We start from the raw sequence: 15,448 nt of genomic DNA, 5'->3' as shown, positions 1-15,448 counted from the left end.
CTTTTTTTTCTTCTTCTTTTCTACTTTGTACTGAATTGAGTCAGAAAAAAAATGAATGCTATTTTTAAATGCTATTATTCCTTTGAAGAAAAGGTTCGATTTAAAATGTTTGTGTAAACTGCGAGGGGTTTCTGTCAGCTGTGCTTGTTTGCTTTTGCCAAGATGAGTAACATGACCTTTTTTGATTCTGCAGCACAAGAGCGATGTCACGATGCTCCAAATGTATGTCCCTGTCTTCCTTGTTTTGGTGGCATTTGAACTCATATTAGGTACAAGTGAGTTAGTCAGAATCAAATAACTTAGAGAAAGTTGGCAGCACACAGGTCATTAGGCCCTGATGAAATCTCAGGGGCGTCTGAGATATTTGAAAAAGACTTATTGAAAGAAGTGCAGACTGAGGGGAAATTTTTAAAAAATACACACAAAAACAACCCCCTATCTTTTTTCAAACTGGAAATATCTTTATTCTCCTCGCAGACTATAAAAGCATGAAAAATTTACAGACTACCAAAGGGTACAGAACAGCAGTGCCCAGCAGAACTTTCTGTAATGATGGAGAGGTCCTGCTCGGCGCTGCCTGCACGGGAGCCGTTGACCACATGTGGCTGTCGAGCACGTGAAATCTGAGCGGTGCGCTTGCAGAATGGAATTTTTAATTTACTTCTAAGTAATTTAAATTTAGACAGACACCTGTGTCTAGTGGCTACCGGAGGGGACACTCAGAGCGACAGCCTGTTTGGAGTGGACACTTCCTGTCTGTCCCCCTGTCCCTGTTGGTCTCTCTGTCTGCGTCCTGCCTGCCTCTTTCCCTCCCCCTTCTCTGTTTCTGTGTCACTCAGCCTGCGTGCCCTTGTCTGCCAGCCTACCTGCTGCCCGCCCTCCCTGCCCTGCTCGTTCTCTTGCTTTCCGCGTGTTCTATACACACAAATCCATTGTGTTCAGTAGCCAGGTTTTCTACTCTATAAATCATGGACATTTTCCCTTTTCAGCACGTACAGGTATATCTGGGTTTGTTTTTCTTCAATTATAGCGTAATGTCAGTGGACTGAATATACCAATATCCATTTAACCTACTGATGGACGTTAGGTTGTTTTCAGTTTTTCTCTGTAAGTATTTTTTAGACTGGTGCACTTTTCCCTGTTGTTCCCTGTGTGTTCTTTGAGTAGCTTGCTGTTGTGTGTGGGGTTGGGTGGTTTTGTACTTTGGTGCCTGTTGGAATTCCCTTAGCACTTTACAGAGGCCCCTCTGGCGTCACTGCCTGCAGCCTCACGCCCGGGAGAAGGCTGATTCTTCAAAGTGCAGCATGCTGAGGAGAAAGAGACGAGACGGCTGCTGCCCACGGCCGTCTGTCTGTCTCACATAGGTCTGCCGGGTGCGGCTGCCTCTACCTTTCTTGAGTCCATCTTGGCAAGGGTGTATGTAATGGCAGCACCGGGCACACCCTCTGCCCAGCCCCTCCAGAAAGGCCATCTTTGCTTCCCGGTCAGAATTCCACTGGGGATGAATACTTGGGTCTCCAGGTCTCTCTTGCATTTCAAAGGAAATTTTAATACCTACCCCCAGGTTTAATGGAAAAATCTTGGCCTGGCAAAGAGAATGGTCATGTCAGCCAAAGGGGGCATCTTGGAGGGGAGACCTCAGAGAAGTTGAGGGAAGCGGTGGGGCTGGGTGAGGGTCAGCAGGAACCCTGTCTGGCTACCACATCTCAGTTCTGTCCAGTCTGGTTTTTTGCCATCCATCCCAGAATTTTCTAAAAATATTCTGTTGCCCCTCATCTGATAAAAACCCTTCAGTCTTTTTAAAATAACTTGTTTAATGAAATTCCACATAGTAGTTAACTTTTCTTATTTGGCAAATGGGGTTTTACACACTAAATCTGTTTTGAAGGTTTATAATATGCTGAGGTCATTTCCAAGTGATGTTCCAGCTGATGATTAAAGATTTTCAGTCTTTATCTGAAAAATATTTTTCTTAAGGACAATGATGTATTTATAGGAAATAATTAAAATAACGCTGCTTGAAAAACAAAGGGCGTGCGGAACACAGAAATCCGAGCTGCCTTCCCCTCATTAGTTTAGTCATTTCCAGTACAGAAATTGTAACCCTAAATAATTACTTTCAAGGACTAAATTCAAAATCCTGAACGTCTTTGGCTACTTTAAGAAAAAGCTAAAAAGATAACAATATTATAAGGAATAAAATGTACATGGAGAGCTTTTATTTTACTGATTGTACCAAAAAAACAAGACGAAACAAAACCCAACTTTGGGAAATTCTTATAATCCACTGAAATTAGTTTGCATACCTAGTTTTAAGAAGTGACTATAGGAACAATACCCTCTCTTTAAAAATCAGAGTCTTTTGGGGTTTTTTTCTTCAGAAAACCTTAGTTTATGCATGTAGTCATGTTATATTGTCAAATATCTAGAAATCCAAAGCCTGTTAAATTCTAAATGTTGGAGAAAATAATACAAAATAGAGATACTGATTTCAACCTGTGTTACTTTTAGAGCTAGACTGTGTTATGCCTGTGTTAGGGAAAATTTTAAACCCTATTATTTATTCACCAGAATATTTGTGTGTGTGTGTGTATGTATGTCAGAACAGTTGGTAGGAATAATCTTTTTATTTGGAAGTTTGACATGTAATTAAAAAGTCAAGACAGCTCAAAGTGACATTTAGCATGAGGTTTTTACAAAGTTTAGATAATAACGGCAATGCTTTCTGTTATTTCACATAATAGGGAACCAGGAATGTGGTAGACAAAATAATAGCACGAATTGCTAACATATATTGACTGCCTACTATGTGCCCAAAGCCCTGCTGTGCACTCACATCTTATGTCTCTTCAGTTCTCCCTTTAATCCTGTGAACTAAGTACCTTTGTCACCCACATTTTTAACTGAAGATTCTGCGGCTTTGAAAGTTGAAGTGGCTTGCCCACCAACTAGAACATTTCAGAGCTGGAATTGGATCCTGAGCAGCCCTGCAGAAAGCGGAGAAAGTTTTCACCACCACAGGGCTGACATGACAAGGCCTCTCATGAAGTACAGGCTGAATACTATGGCAGTTAGGTGGATACATGAGCCAGGAAACAATCGTAACTGGAAATGAAGCCAGTGAGCTCTGTTGAATGCCTCTCAGTGCCGAGCGTGCGGTTCCAAGCACTGGACATACATTGTCTCATTTAATTTGCACGCTGCAGGGGATTTACGATTTGTACCCATTTTACAAAGCAGCTTGCAGAGGTTAAATAACTTGCCCACAGTTGTGCTTCTTGTAACTTGTGAAGTTGGGATAGGGCAGAGTAATGGATTAACATCAATTTAAGAAAGAGTTTTATTAGTGTATTACAAGGATTTCCCTAGTTCTGTTTAGTTCAATATTTTAATCACTGACTAAGATGAATATACAAAAGGCAAACAAATGTCAAATGACACAAAGCTGAGAGAGAGTATGTGTGTGTGTGTGTGTGTGTGTGTGTGTGTGTGTGTGTATGGATGGAAAATATTCAAAAAGATCTTTTTGATTTGTTTCCTTTTTACACATAAGTAATACATTCACATGTTCAAATATAATAAAACAATCCTAAAACCCGTTCTCTCCTCTGCCAACACCCACTCCTTCACACACCCCACTCACACTCACACAATTGAGAACGGCTCTATTACGTTCTTGTGCATTCATCCAGTTTCATTTTAGAGAAATGAAAATACAGAGGGTGCCAAAAAAAGTATACACATTTTAAGAAAGGAAAAAAACTGTATTAAAATTGTAATACTCAATATATACTGATAACAAAAGATGAACACAAGTCATGTGTGTACATTTTTTTGGTGCCCTCAGTATTTATATTCTTCTTTCTCTTTTTCTAACGTACTGTTTGATTAGCAGTAAATCAGGTATCTTTCCATATCAGTGTTACCGGGACAGCTGTCTCAGTCTTTCTTATAACTGCATAGTATTCTATTGATGTACAATAATTTATTTAACCTATCTGTTTCTTAAAACTTACTTTATTTTTCAATTACAGTTGACATACAATATTAGTTTCAGGTGTAACATAATGATCAGACATTGATATAACTTATGAAGTGATCACCCTAATAAGTCTAGTACCATACATCTGACACCATACCTAGTTATTACAATATTGACTCTGTTCCCTATGCTGTCCTTTACATCCCCGTGGCTATTTTGTAACTGTTGATTTGTACTTCTCAATTCCTTCACCTTTTTCACCTGTACCTGCAACCTCCCTCCCCTCTGGCACATCAGTTCTATGTATCTGTGAGTTTGTTTCTTTTTCGTTTGTTCATTTATTTTATTTTTTTAGATTCCACATATAGGTGAAATGGTGTGGTATTTGTCTTTCTCTGACTTATTTCACTTAGCATAAAACCCTCTAAGTGCATCCAATTTGTTGTAAATGGCAATATTTTATTCTTTTTTATGGCTAAGTAATATTCTATTTTATAAATGTACTGCATCTTCTTTATCCATTCATCTATCAATGGACACTTAGGTTGCTTTGATATCTTGGCTATTGTAAGTAATTCTGCAATGACCATAGGGGTAATTGTGCAATGAACATATCTTTTCAAATTAATGTTTTGGATTTCCTCAGATAAATATCCAGAAGTGGGATTGCTGGGTCATATGATAGTTGTATTTTTAAGTTTCTGAGAAATCTCCATACTGCTTTCCATAGTGGCTGCACCAATTTGCAATCCCACCAACAGTGCACGAGGGCTCCCTTTTCTCCTCGTCCTTATCAACACTTGTTTGTTGATTTATTGATGACGGCCATTCTGACAGGTGTGAGGTGATATCTCATTGTGGTTTTAATTTGCATTTGCCTGATGATTAGTGACCTTGAGTATCTTTTCTTACGTCTGTTCGCCATCTGTATGTCCTCTTTGGAGAAATGTCTATTCAGGCCCTCTGTCCAATTTTTAATGGAGTGTGGGTTTTTTGTTTGTTTGTTTGTTTTTGGTGTTAAGTTTTATTCTTATATATTTTTGATATTAACTCCTTGTCAGATATATCATTGGCGAATATCTTCTCCCATTCAGTAGGCTGTGTTTTTGTTTTATTGATGGTTTCCTTTGCTGTGCAAAAACTTTTTAGTTTGTTGCAGTCCCATTTGCTTATTTTTCCTTTTGTCTCCCTTGTCCAAGGAGACATATCCAAATATATATTGCTAAGAGCAATGGGAAAGCGTTTACTGCCTATATTTTCTTCTAGGGGTTTTGTGATTTCAAGTCTTACATTTAAGTCTTTAATCTATTTTGAGTGTATTCTTGTATATGGAGTAAGAAGGTAATCCGGTTTCATTTTTTTATATTTTGCATGTATCTATCCAGTTTTCTCAGAACCATTTACAGAACAGACTGTAGTTACCCCCTTGGATGTTCTTGCTTCCTTTGTCGTAGAGTAAATGACCATATAGGTGTGGGTTTATTTCTGGTCTCTCTATTCTGTTCCATTGATCTATGTGTCTGTTTTTATGCCAGTACCATGCTGTTTTGATGACTATAGTCTTATAGTTATTTGATGGAATCTTTAGAGTTGTCTGTATGTAGTATTATATCACCTGCAAGTAATGTAAGTTTTACTTCTTCCTTTCCTGTTGGGATCCCTTTTATTTCTTGTGTGATTGCTGTGGTTAGGACTTCTACTAATATGTTGAATAAAAGTGGTAAAAGTGGACATCTATGTCTTGTTCCTGGTCTTAGAGGAAAAGTTTTGAGCTTTTCACAATTGAGTATGATGTTGGCTGTGGGTTTGTCATCTATGGCCTTTATTATGTTGAGGGATGGTCCCTCTATCCCCACTTTGCTGAGACTTTTTTTCATAAATGGAAGTTGGATTTTGTCAAATGCTTTTTCTGTATCTATTGATATGATCATATGATTTTTATTTTTTATTTTGTTTATGTGGTGTGTCACTTTAATTGACTTATGGATATTGAACAACCTTGCATCCCAACAATAAATCCCACTTGATCATGGTGTATGATCTTTTTAATGTATTGCTGAATTCAGTTTGCTAATATTTTATTGAGGATTTTTGCCTGGTTTTGTAAAAATGTAATGGTATTGCAAAATGAGTTTGGGAGCCTTCTCTCCTCTTCAATTTTTTGGAATAGTTTGAGAAGAATAGGTATTAATTCTTCTTTTAATATTTTGTAAAATTCACCTGTGAAGCCATCTGGTCCAGGACTTCTGTTTATGGGAGATTTTTTTATTACTGATTTGATTTTGGTAGTAGTTATTGGTCTGTTGAAATGTTCTGTTTCTTCCCAATTCACTCTTAGAAGATTGTATGTTTCTAGGAATTGATCCATTTCTTTCAGGTTGTCCAATTTGTTGGCATATAATTGTTCGTATTATTTCTTACAATCCTTTGTATTTCTGTGGTGTCAGTTGTCACTTCGGCTTCATTTTTTATTTCATTTATTTGGGCCCTCTCTCTTTTTATTCTTTATGAGTCTGGCCAGCGGTTTATCAGTTTTGTTTATCTTTTCAAAGAACCAGATCTTGGTTTTATCTTTTCTATTGTTTTTTAAGACTCTGTTTCATTTATTTCCATTCTCATCTTTATTATTTCCATCCTTCTCACTTTGGGCCATGTTTCTTGTTTTACTAGTTAACTTGAAGTGTAAAGTTTGTTTATTTGAGATTTTCCTTGTTCTTTGAGATAGGTCTGAATTGCTATTAATTTCTCTCTCAGAACTTCTTTGGCTGTATCCTATAGATTTGGGGCCATTTTGGGGTTCGTTTTCTTGCTTTCACTTTTGTTAGTATTTATTTGATACTGAATTTACTCCAGGGCCATAAGTCTGTTTTTTCAGTCTCTTCTGGGATATCTGTTTTTTTCTGTGCAGCCTCTTATTCTGGTTTAGGAGCAGTCTGTTCTGTTTTAATTAGGATCATCTCAATGTGACAGGGAGAGCTCATTATGGGTTAACCTGCCCGTGAGCTCTGTAAATTAAGCACCGCATCTTGGGAGCTTTGTTCACCGGGATGTGCTCAATGATCAGAGAGTCTACATCTAAACCCATAAGTTCAGCATCACTCTCTGCATTTTTAAGCCTGTGCAGTAAAAATTCACTCTTTGGGCCTCTGACCTGTGTCTAGCCCCACTGTTTGGCTTGGGCACGCCTATCAACTCCACCATTGTGAAGACGAAATGGCACTTACTGCCTCTGTAACGTGACATCCTTTCGACACCTGGTGGTTTTTCGGATATGCATAACTTTGAGGGCCTGGGAAGTTTCTTAAAGTGAACATGAAGATTTGAACCTCTCGATTTACATGATTTTATGGGGTTCTCTGGGTCCAGTGGACAGCGAACCATATTCAGAGGTCACCTCAGGCTGCTTACGGAATGAGGTGGTTGCTGGGTTTTCATTTTCATTTGTCTCAAGGTACCTTTTGATTTCTTCCTTGATCTCGTTGTTAACCCATTCATTGTTTAGTAGCATGTCGTTTAGCCTCCTTGTGTGGTTTTCAGTTTTCTTGTAATTGATTTCTCGTTTCATACCATTAAGATGGGAGAAGATGCTTGCTATGACTTCACTGTTCTTCAATTTATTGAGATTTGTTTTGTGGGCTATCATGTGTTCCATGTGCACTTGAAAATAATATATATTCTGCTGCTTTTGGGCGAAATGTCCTAAAAATAGCAATTAAGCCCATCTGGTCTAATGTGTCATTTAAGGCCACTATTTCCTTATTAATTTTCTGCCTCGATGATCTATTCACTGATGTCCATGGGATGTTTAAGTCCCCTACTATGACTGTATTACTGTTGATCTCCCCCTTTATGTCTGTCAGTATTTGCTTTATATATTTAGCTGCTCTTACATCAGGTGCATAGGTGTTTATGAGTATTAATGAACCCTTGTTGAATTGTCATTATGAAATGCCCTTCTTTGTCTCTTGTTACAGCCCCTGTTTTCGGTGTCAATATTGTCTGGTATAAGTATTGCTACTCCAGATTTTAGGTTTATTTTTATTTGCATGGAACAATCATTTTCCATCCTTTTACTTTCAGTCTGTGCGTCTCTTGTAGACAGCATATGTATTAGTCTTTTTATTTTTCTAATGCATTCAGCCCCCTTATGTCTTTTGATTGGAGCATTTAGTCCATTTACATTTAAAGTAATTATTGATAGGTATGTAGTTATTGCCATTTTATTGTTTTCAGATTGTTTTTGTAGTTCTTTGTCCCTTTCTATTCTCTTGCTCTCTTTTCTTGTTTGTTGATGACTTTCTGTAGCGTTGTGTTTGGATTCTTTTTATTTCTTGTATATTGCCTATAGATTTTTGGTTTGTGCTTCATATATACCAAGCTATCTATGTTTATAGCAGTCTATTTTAAGTTGATGGTCACATAAGTTAGAATGCATTCTGAAATCACTACAACATTTACTCACCCCCTCCATGTTTGTTTTTGTCATTATTCTTTTGCGTGTGCATGTTTTTGTGTATCCTTAATTTATTGTTGTAATTACACATGATCTTCCTACTTTTGCCTTGTAACCTTTGTTCTAGATTTATAGTTAGTCGATCAACTGTGCTTGTACTAAGTGTTTGTCAGTGAGAATTTTTTCTTTCCTATTTTCTTATTCATATTTTTTATCTTTTTAAGAAAGTTCCTTTAATGTCTCGTGTAATACTGGTTTAGTGGTGATGAACTCCTTTAGCTTTTTCTTGTCTAGGAAACTCTTTTATCTCTCCTTTGATTCTAAGTGATAACCTTGCTGGGTAGCGTCATCTAGGTTGTAGGTCCTTGCTTTTCACCATTTTCAATATTTTGTGCCAATCCCTTCTGGCCTGCAAAGTTTCTGTTGAGAAATCATCTGACAGTCTTATGGGAGCTCCCTTGTAGGTAACTAACTGCTTTTCTCTTGCTGCTTTTAAGATTCTCTTTGTCTTTAACCTTTGGCATTTTCATTATGTATCTTGGCGTGGGCCTCTTTGGGTTCATCTTGTTTGGGACTCTGTGCTTCCTGGACTGGTATGTGTATTTCCTTTGCCAGGTTAGAGGAGTTTTTCATCACCATTTCTTCAAAAATGTTTTTGATTTCTTGCTCTCTTCTGGTTTCGGCAGGTGTTCTATGGGGCTGAGTAGCACAATCTCTCTGTTCACCAGAGCTGCGTGGTCCAGGGGTATCCCTTGTGTGGGTTGAGTGTGCCCTTCTGTTGTAGTTGAGCCTTGATTGCTGTTGGCATGTGGGCGGGGTTGACGCTCAGGCTGGTGAGCTGTCAGGGCTAGCCGTGACAGTAGCAGACACGCTGTTGCAAGGGGGACTGACCTCATGGGCCGGAGTCTCTTAAGCAGGACTATGGTGCCAGCCGAGTCCACCATTCATGTGTGTCATTTGTTGAACTGGTTGGGTGATGATACGGTGTGGCCTTAAGGTGACCGCCGCATGTGTTGATTCTGCAACCTCCTGGGAGGGGCTCTAGTGCAGGCCAAGGTCAGCCGCCACTTGTGCTGGGATTGGAGGCACTTGAGAGAGGCTATGCTGTGAACTGGGCTGCTGATTGCCACCAGTCCCAGCTTGAGACCCTTTGGTGGGCACTACAATGTGAGCTGAGGTCAGCCGCCACTTGTGCAGCTTCCAGCTGCTTAATTGAAGCTACGTGGTGTCCTTGGTATCAGCATAAATCTTTAATATGCTTTGTGTGGAACCTCTCTTCTCCATCCTCTGCTTGTCCAGTTTGCTGGATTACCCACCCTCTCCATTCCCTTTGTCCCTGGACATACTGAATGGTCATGGCTAGGATGTGACACTGAAGCTGGCGCTGCATCTGTTCTCACTAAGTTGTATGCAAACCAAAAGTCAGCTGTGTTTATTCCTAAATCTGTTTATGCCAATAGTAGTAGGAATCATAATGATGTAGTTTAAATGTTATGTAAACTGGTGAAATACGAGTGCACAAAAAGTTAGATGTTTGCAAACACAAAGGCATGTTACTTAATACTATCGAGTCAGGTGTAGGCAAGAAGCTACAATAATTGGGTTAAAATTTATAAAAATGTAGATGCATTCTGTGCTCAAAATCCTTTAAATTTTTGTTCCACTTTAATTAAACGGAAACTAGAAATCATTGACAGTGGTGGTTTGTGCCAGAGAGCTGACACATCTGGCATAGGAGGTCTTGACCCTTTACTGGAAGGCTGACAAACAAATGGACATTTACGCACTTTAAAAGAAAATATTGTCAGAATTATGTGTATCATTTTTAATGACTCCTCTTTTAACTGAGTTTTTCAATTTACCAATTAACTACCTGGCATGGTTGCTTTAAACAAGTTGTTTTCTCCTCCAGTTAATTAGGAACCAAAGAATTGGATTATAAGTTAAAGAACTCATAGTTCCAACTCTGCTACTTAACTACTCGTGATACCTTGGACAAGTAAATTAAACTTAGATTCTTTTTCATGTATTTTGCAATGTTTTTGAATTTAACAAAATAAAGGAAGGAGAACTGACTCTGGGTGGTGAACACACAATATGATATATAGATGATGTAGTAGAGATGTAGTACACTTAAAACATGCGTTACTTTACCAACCATTGTCACCCCAATAAACTTTAATAAAAGAAGAGATACCTTTCAGCTAAAATTGTCTGTTGTTCTATGAATTTATAGTCTTTTTAAATTTAAGAGCATTCAAGTAATCAAACCAAGAATTAAATTTAAAAAAAATAGGGGAACGAATACACTTTGTATGATAAATGTTAAAGAAAAGTAGTATGTAATGAAATAATATTTGTGTAGGAACATGTAATTTTAGAACTCTGATTTTCTGGTTCCATCCTAATTGTTAAAACTGAATATGGACAGATTGGATAAAGTGTTTCTTTCTGCAATTCTTTTTTTCCCCAATTAGAAAACTGGGAGATGAATGTTATTTATACAAAAATGTAAACAGATTTGATCCTGAATTCTTGATGCCCTTAAGAAGTTTCATTTAGAAGACAATACAGAAATAATATTATTAAGAAAATGTTTTCATACATACAGTTGACAAAGTTTGTTCTTATATTAGAAAATAAACTGTCACCAGGAGCTTTGGAGGAAGAACAGATAACATAAAATAATCCATGGTTGACATCAGTAATGCACCTAACCCAATGCACGAAACTCTGTTTCTCAAAAGTATATTTGATAGGAAATTTTCAACTTGTTAGATCGTAGGGCTTCATTGTAAATACACTTCTAATGTAGGCAGTCACTTTGTGCGTGTGGAAAATTTTGTCTTTGAACTTATTAATCCAAGTTTTATCTTACTTGAATTTAGAAATTTATTTTTACTGTCTGTTGGTTATTTTCTTAATGTTTGTAATTCAAGGGAGCTTTAAAGGGCAGAGACAACAGTTTTGCTGTTGCAAAAACTTTTTTTTTTTGTTAAGTACGTTTGGATATTCTACCTGTCTGCATTTGGCTTATTTTATATTCAACTTCTGAAGTTTGATATCGACATTCTTTGAATTCCTTTATTAGGGTTTCTTTTATATAGCAGTGGTTATAAACCAATTTATTTACTCATATTTCATGTGAATTAGTCGTTGTGAGCTATAAGGCACAGTGGAAAGAGATTTGCCTTTGGACTTCACTCAATTCAAAACATATGTTAGCACTGATTTTGGGAATACCTTAGCCTATTAATAGCCCAGCATCTTTTTAAACATAAGATCATTATTGGTGTTATCTTGACTCCATTCAGAAAAAAAGATATGAGTGAATCAAAAGATGAACAAATGAAATGGTGCCTCTTGTTTTTTTTCTGCACTATATTATCTGTCTCTTGCATAGTATCTGATAATGAAGGGTTTTGTTTTTTGAGAGCAGAAGCCATATCCCAGGTCGGTTTTACTACGTAGTGTTGTGCTGTGCTTTGACTAAGTGCTGGATAAATGTTTGATTAGTTTCATTTTGGAATAAAGTTTTGGGATAGGTAAGACATTAAATTCATATTCATTCATTCTGTCAGTTCAAGACAATGTTTTATCACATTTTAATTAAAGCTAAGTGATTGCTTTACTTTCACAACTAAATTATGACCCAATGAAAAAAATCTATTCTAATGCCATGTCTTGAACAGCTCAATTAGAGACAACTGGACAGAGTGTTTCTTTGTTTGCCGTTGTATTTCAGTGTCGAAAGAAAACTTTCAAGCAGTTAAACAGATAGTAGGTGACAGCTTGCAAATTTGGTAGTAGAATTTCAGAGTAGATTAATACTTATTTTACTTTTGTTACATTTTATAAAGATTTTCTAAGCTTATTTTCTTAACTTGGAGGGATGCATGGGAATTTAAGGTGAGCATGTCAAGGAATAACAGGTTGAAAAAATTATTCTATGGGAAGAACAGATAATATTGCATGAAAATGTTTTAAAGTTTTGTTCCCAAAGGATCTTCCAAATTATTAGCATTAATGTCGGAGTTTGTACCTCTTGCTGTAATTGGACATTATGGTACCTGTACCTGTATCTCAGAGCTAATTTGCTGTGAACATATTTTATTTTATATGAATAAATAATTTGAAATGAAAATACAGTTTTGAAAGAAAATCTAGGAGTCATGTTAATGTTTCATAGCAAAATAGTCATTTTACATTCATATTCACCTACCTAACATCTTTTTGAGGTTAATGTAAGTCATGCCAGCCTTCCTGGGCTTTTTGCTTGCATGGACTGTCTTTTTCTCTCCATTTACTTCCATCCTATTTATATCTCCATATTTAAAGTATGTCACTTATTGCCATATGTTTTTAGACTTTTTAAAATTCATTCCGTCAATCTCTGTCTTTTAATAATAGTGTTTAGTCCATTTATATTTAATAAAATTATTGATAAGATTGGATTTAAGTCTATTTTACTATGTGTATTGTTTTTCCTTTTTTTTGTTTTGTTTATTCTTTCTTTTTAGGTTGAGTATTTTTAGAATTCCTTTTTAATTTCCCTATTGGCTTTTTGGATAAAAATATTTATATTTTTTAAGGGTTTCTCTAGGAATTACAATCTACAACCTTAACTTCTCAGTCTAGTTCAAGTTAAAATTGTACAACTTCCTTATAATGAAATGTATAGAAATGTAAGAATGTTGTAATAGTCAACCCTCACCCATCCTTTATGCTATAACTTTCATATACACCACACCTACATACATTATAAACCTCATAACACGGTGTTATAATTTTTACTTTGAATCATAACATTAAAAATATCAAGAGGAAAAATTAGTCTTTGGTATTTATCTACATATTTACCATTTCTGATGCTTTTCATTCCTAAGATCCAAGTTTCTGTCTGGTCACATTGCCCTTCAGCCTGAAGAAATTCTTTTAGCATTTCTTGTAGTGTGTGTCTGCTGGTGACGATTTTGCCTTCACTATTAAAGGATATTTCTGTTGAGTATGGAATTCTGGATGGACAGTTATAGAGACTCTGGATTCTGCAAGGTTCCCTCTTAAGAGTATTGTTTTATTTTTAGAGGCAGTTAACTTTGCTGAACTCACTTTTGCACACACTCTCTTTCCCGTGGTGAGCAACAGCTGAAATCTCAGTCCTGTTCCCTTTGCCGTAACAAAGGCTGTTGGAGTCTGCCCTCCATGTGCATCCTTAGGGGTCAACCAGAGACTTGGACAGAGTTTAGACACAGAATTTAGGGGCTCCTTTGTGGCTCTCTCCTTTCTGGGAACAAAACGTAGAGTCAAGAAATTGATCCACATATACGTGGTCACTTGGCTTGCAACAAAGGTGCAAAGGCAATTTCGTGAAGAAAAGATGACCTTTTCGACAATTGGTGCTGAGACAATTAGATGTCCTTATGCCAAAAACAAAAAACTTTGATTCAGATCTCACAGCATATACAAATGAACTCAAAGTGGATCATATATTTAAATGTAAAACCGAAACTAGAAACTATCTAAAAGAAAACATAGGAGATAAACTTTGTGACCTTTGGTTAATCAAAGCTTTCTTAGCAATGACATTAAAAACAATCTATAAAAGAAAAAATTGATAAATTGGACTTCATCAAATTAAAAACATCTGTTCTTTACAGAACACTATTAAGAGCATATAAAGATAAGTCGTACACTGGGAGAAAATATTTGCCAATTGCATATCTGATAGAGGACTTTTGTCCAGAATACATAAAGAACTCTCAAAACAATGATAAGAAAATAAACCACCTAATTTTAAAAATGAACAAAGAGATTTGATCAGTTACTTAACCAAAGATATACGGATAGCAAATAAACATTAAAAGATGCTCAAAATCTTTAGGAAAATGCAAATTAAACCACAATGAAATACCACTACACAGCCATTAAAATTACTAAAATAAAAAAGATTGACCATAATTAAGTACTGGTGAGAACGTGGAACATGTAGAACTCAAGTTCATTGCTGGTAAAAATGCAAAAGTGCACAGCCATTTTGGAAAACTCAGTGTCTTTACAATTTAAACATGCAGCTGCCATAAAATCGAGCCATTTCACTCCTAGGTTTTACCCAAGAGCAGTGAAAACATACGTCCATACGAATACGTGTACGAGAATGTTCGTAGCATCTTTATGTGTAATAGTCAAAACCTGGGAACACCTCAGAAGCCCACCAGTAGGTTGGTGAATGGAGAAGCAAGCTGTAGTGTGAAATGCTACTGAGCAGGCCAGCTTTTGTCAGAGGTTTGGCCACTGCATGATACGGGCCACCCTCCTGCTCGCTTTCAGGAACAGTTTTCTTGCTGCCCACCGCTCAGCCTCTGTGCCAGTGTCATGTAGGTAGGGTTTTTGTTGTGTGTTTGGCACTTGGGTTACCGATTTCTGTATCAGTCAGAGCAGGTGCGTTTATGCTGTGATGATAAACAACCCAGTGGCTTAAAATAAAGTGTTTTTCCTTTGTCACGAACTCGATGTCCATTGCGGGTTAGCCGAGAGCTGTGTTCCCTGTTCTCACTCTGAGGCCCAGGCTGATGGAGGAGGAATTCTTTATCTGGAACCATTGCTCAGGGCTGTGAATGTTGACTTAATGTAAGGTTCTTTGATTTGTAGGAGTTAAGATAGATTTTCCAGAGAAGGTGCTTTTTTATTTTCATCAGCATTAGTTGACTTTTGTCTCATTTTAGGACGCATTAAAATCTTTTAAGTAATGACACCAATAACTATAACTTTCTTTCGTCCATAATACAAAAAATTATACAAAATACTTTCAACTTGTATTCATGCAGTAAGTGCTTTTTTATAGATGGAAATATATTATTCCTGTGTGTTCCTGTGACAAGGAACCTGATGTCAGGGAGGATAAATGCATTGGCAGTCGCCACACAGCAGTGACACTGAACTAGAACCAAGGGTTCCCATTTTAATGCTTTTGTGTACATTGGAAAACAATAAATGCACCATCGATTTACGCGTTC

General features: G+C 36.9%; 1 protein-coding gene across 6 annotated transcripts in view; it reads left to right on the top strand.

The window, feature by feature from the left end:
* The window catches only part of MRTFB (myocardin related transcription factor B), a 236,889-nt gene that overhangs the window by 110,134 nt on the left and 111,307 nt on the right, over positions 1-15,448 (top strand). The gene's annotated exons all lie outside the window — the stretch shown is intronic.

Source organism: Rhinolophus sinicus, linkage group LG18, assembly GCF_036562045.2.
Source record: "Rhinolophus sinicus isolate RSC01 linkage group LG18, ASM3656204v1, whole genome shotgun sequence".
Classification (NCBI taxonomy): domain Eukaryota; kingdom Metazoa; phylum Chordata; class Mammalia; order Chiroptera; family Rhinolophidae; genus Rhinolophus; species Rhinolophus sinicus.
Note: the sequence above shows the minus strand (reverse complement) of the source record. Positions and strands in the feature narration are given on the sequence as shown.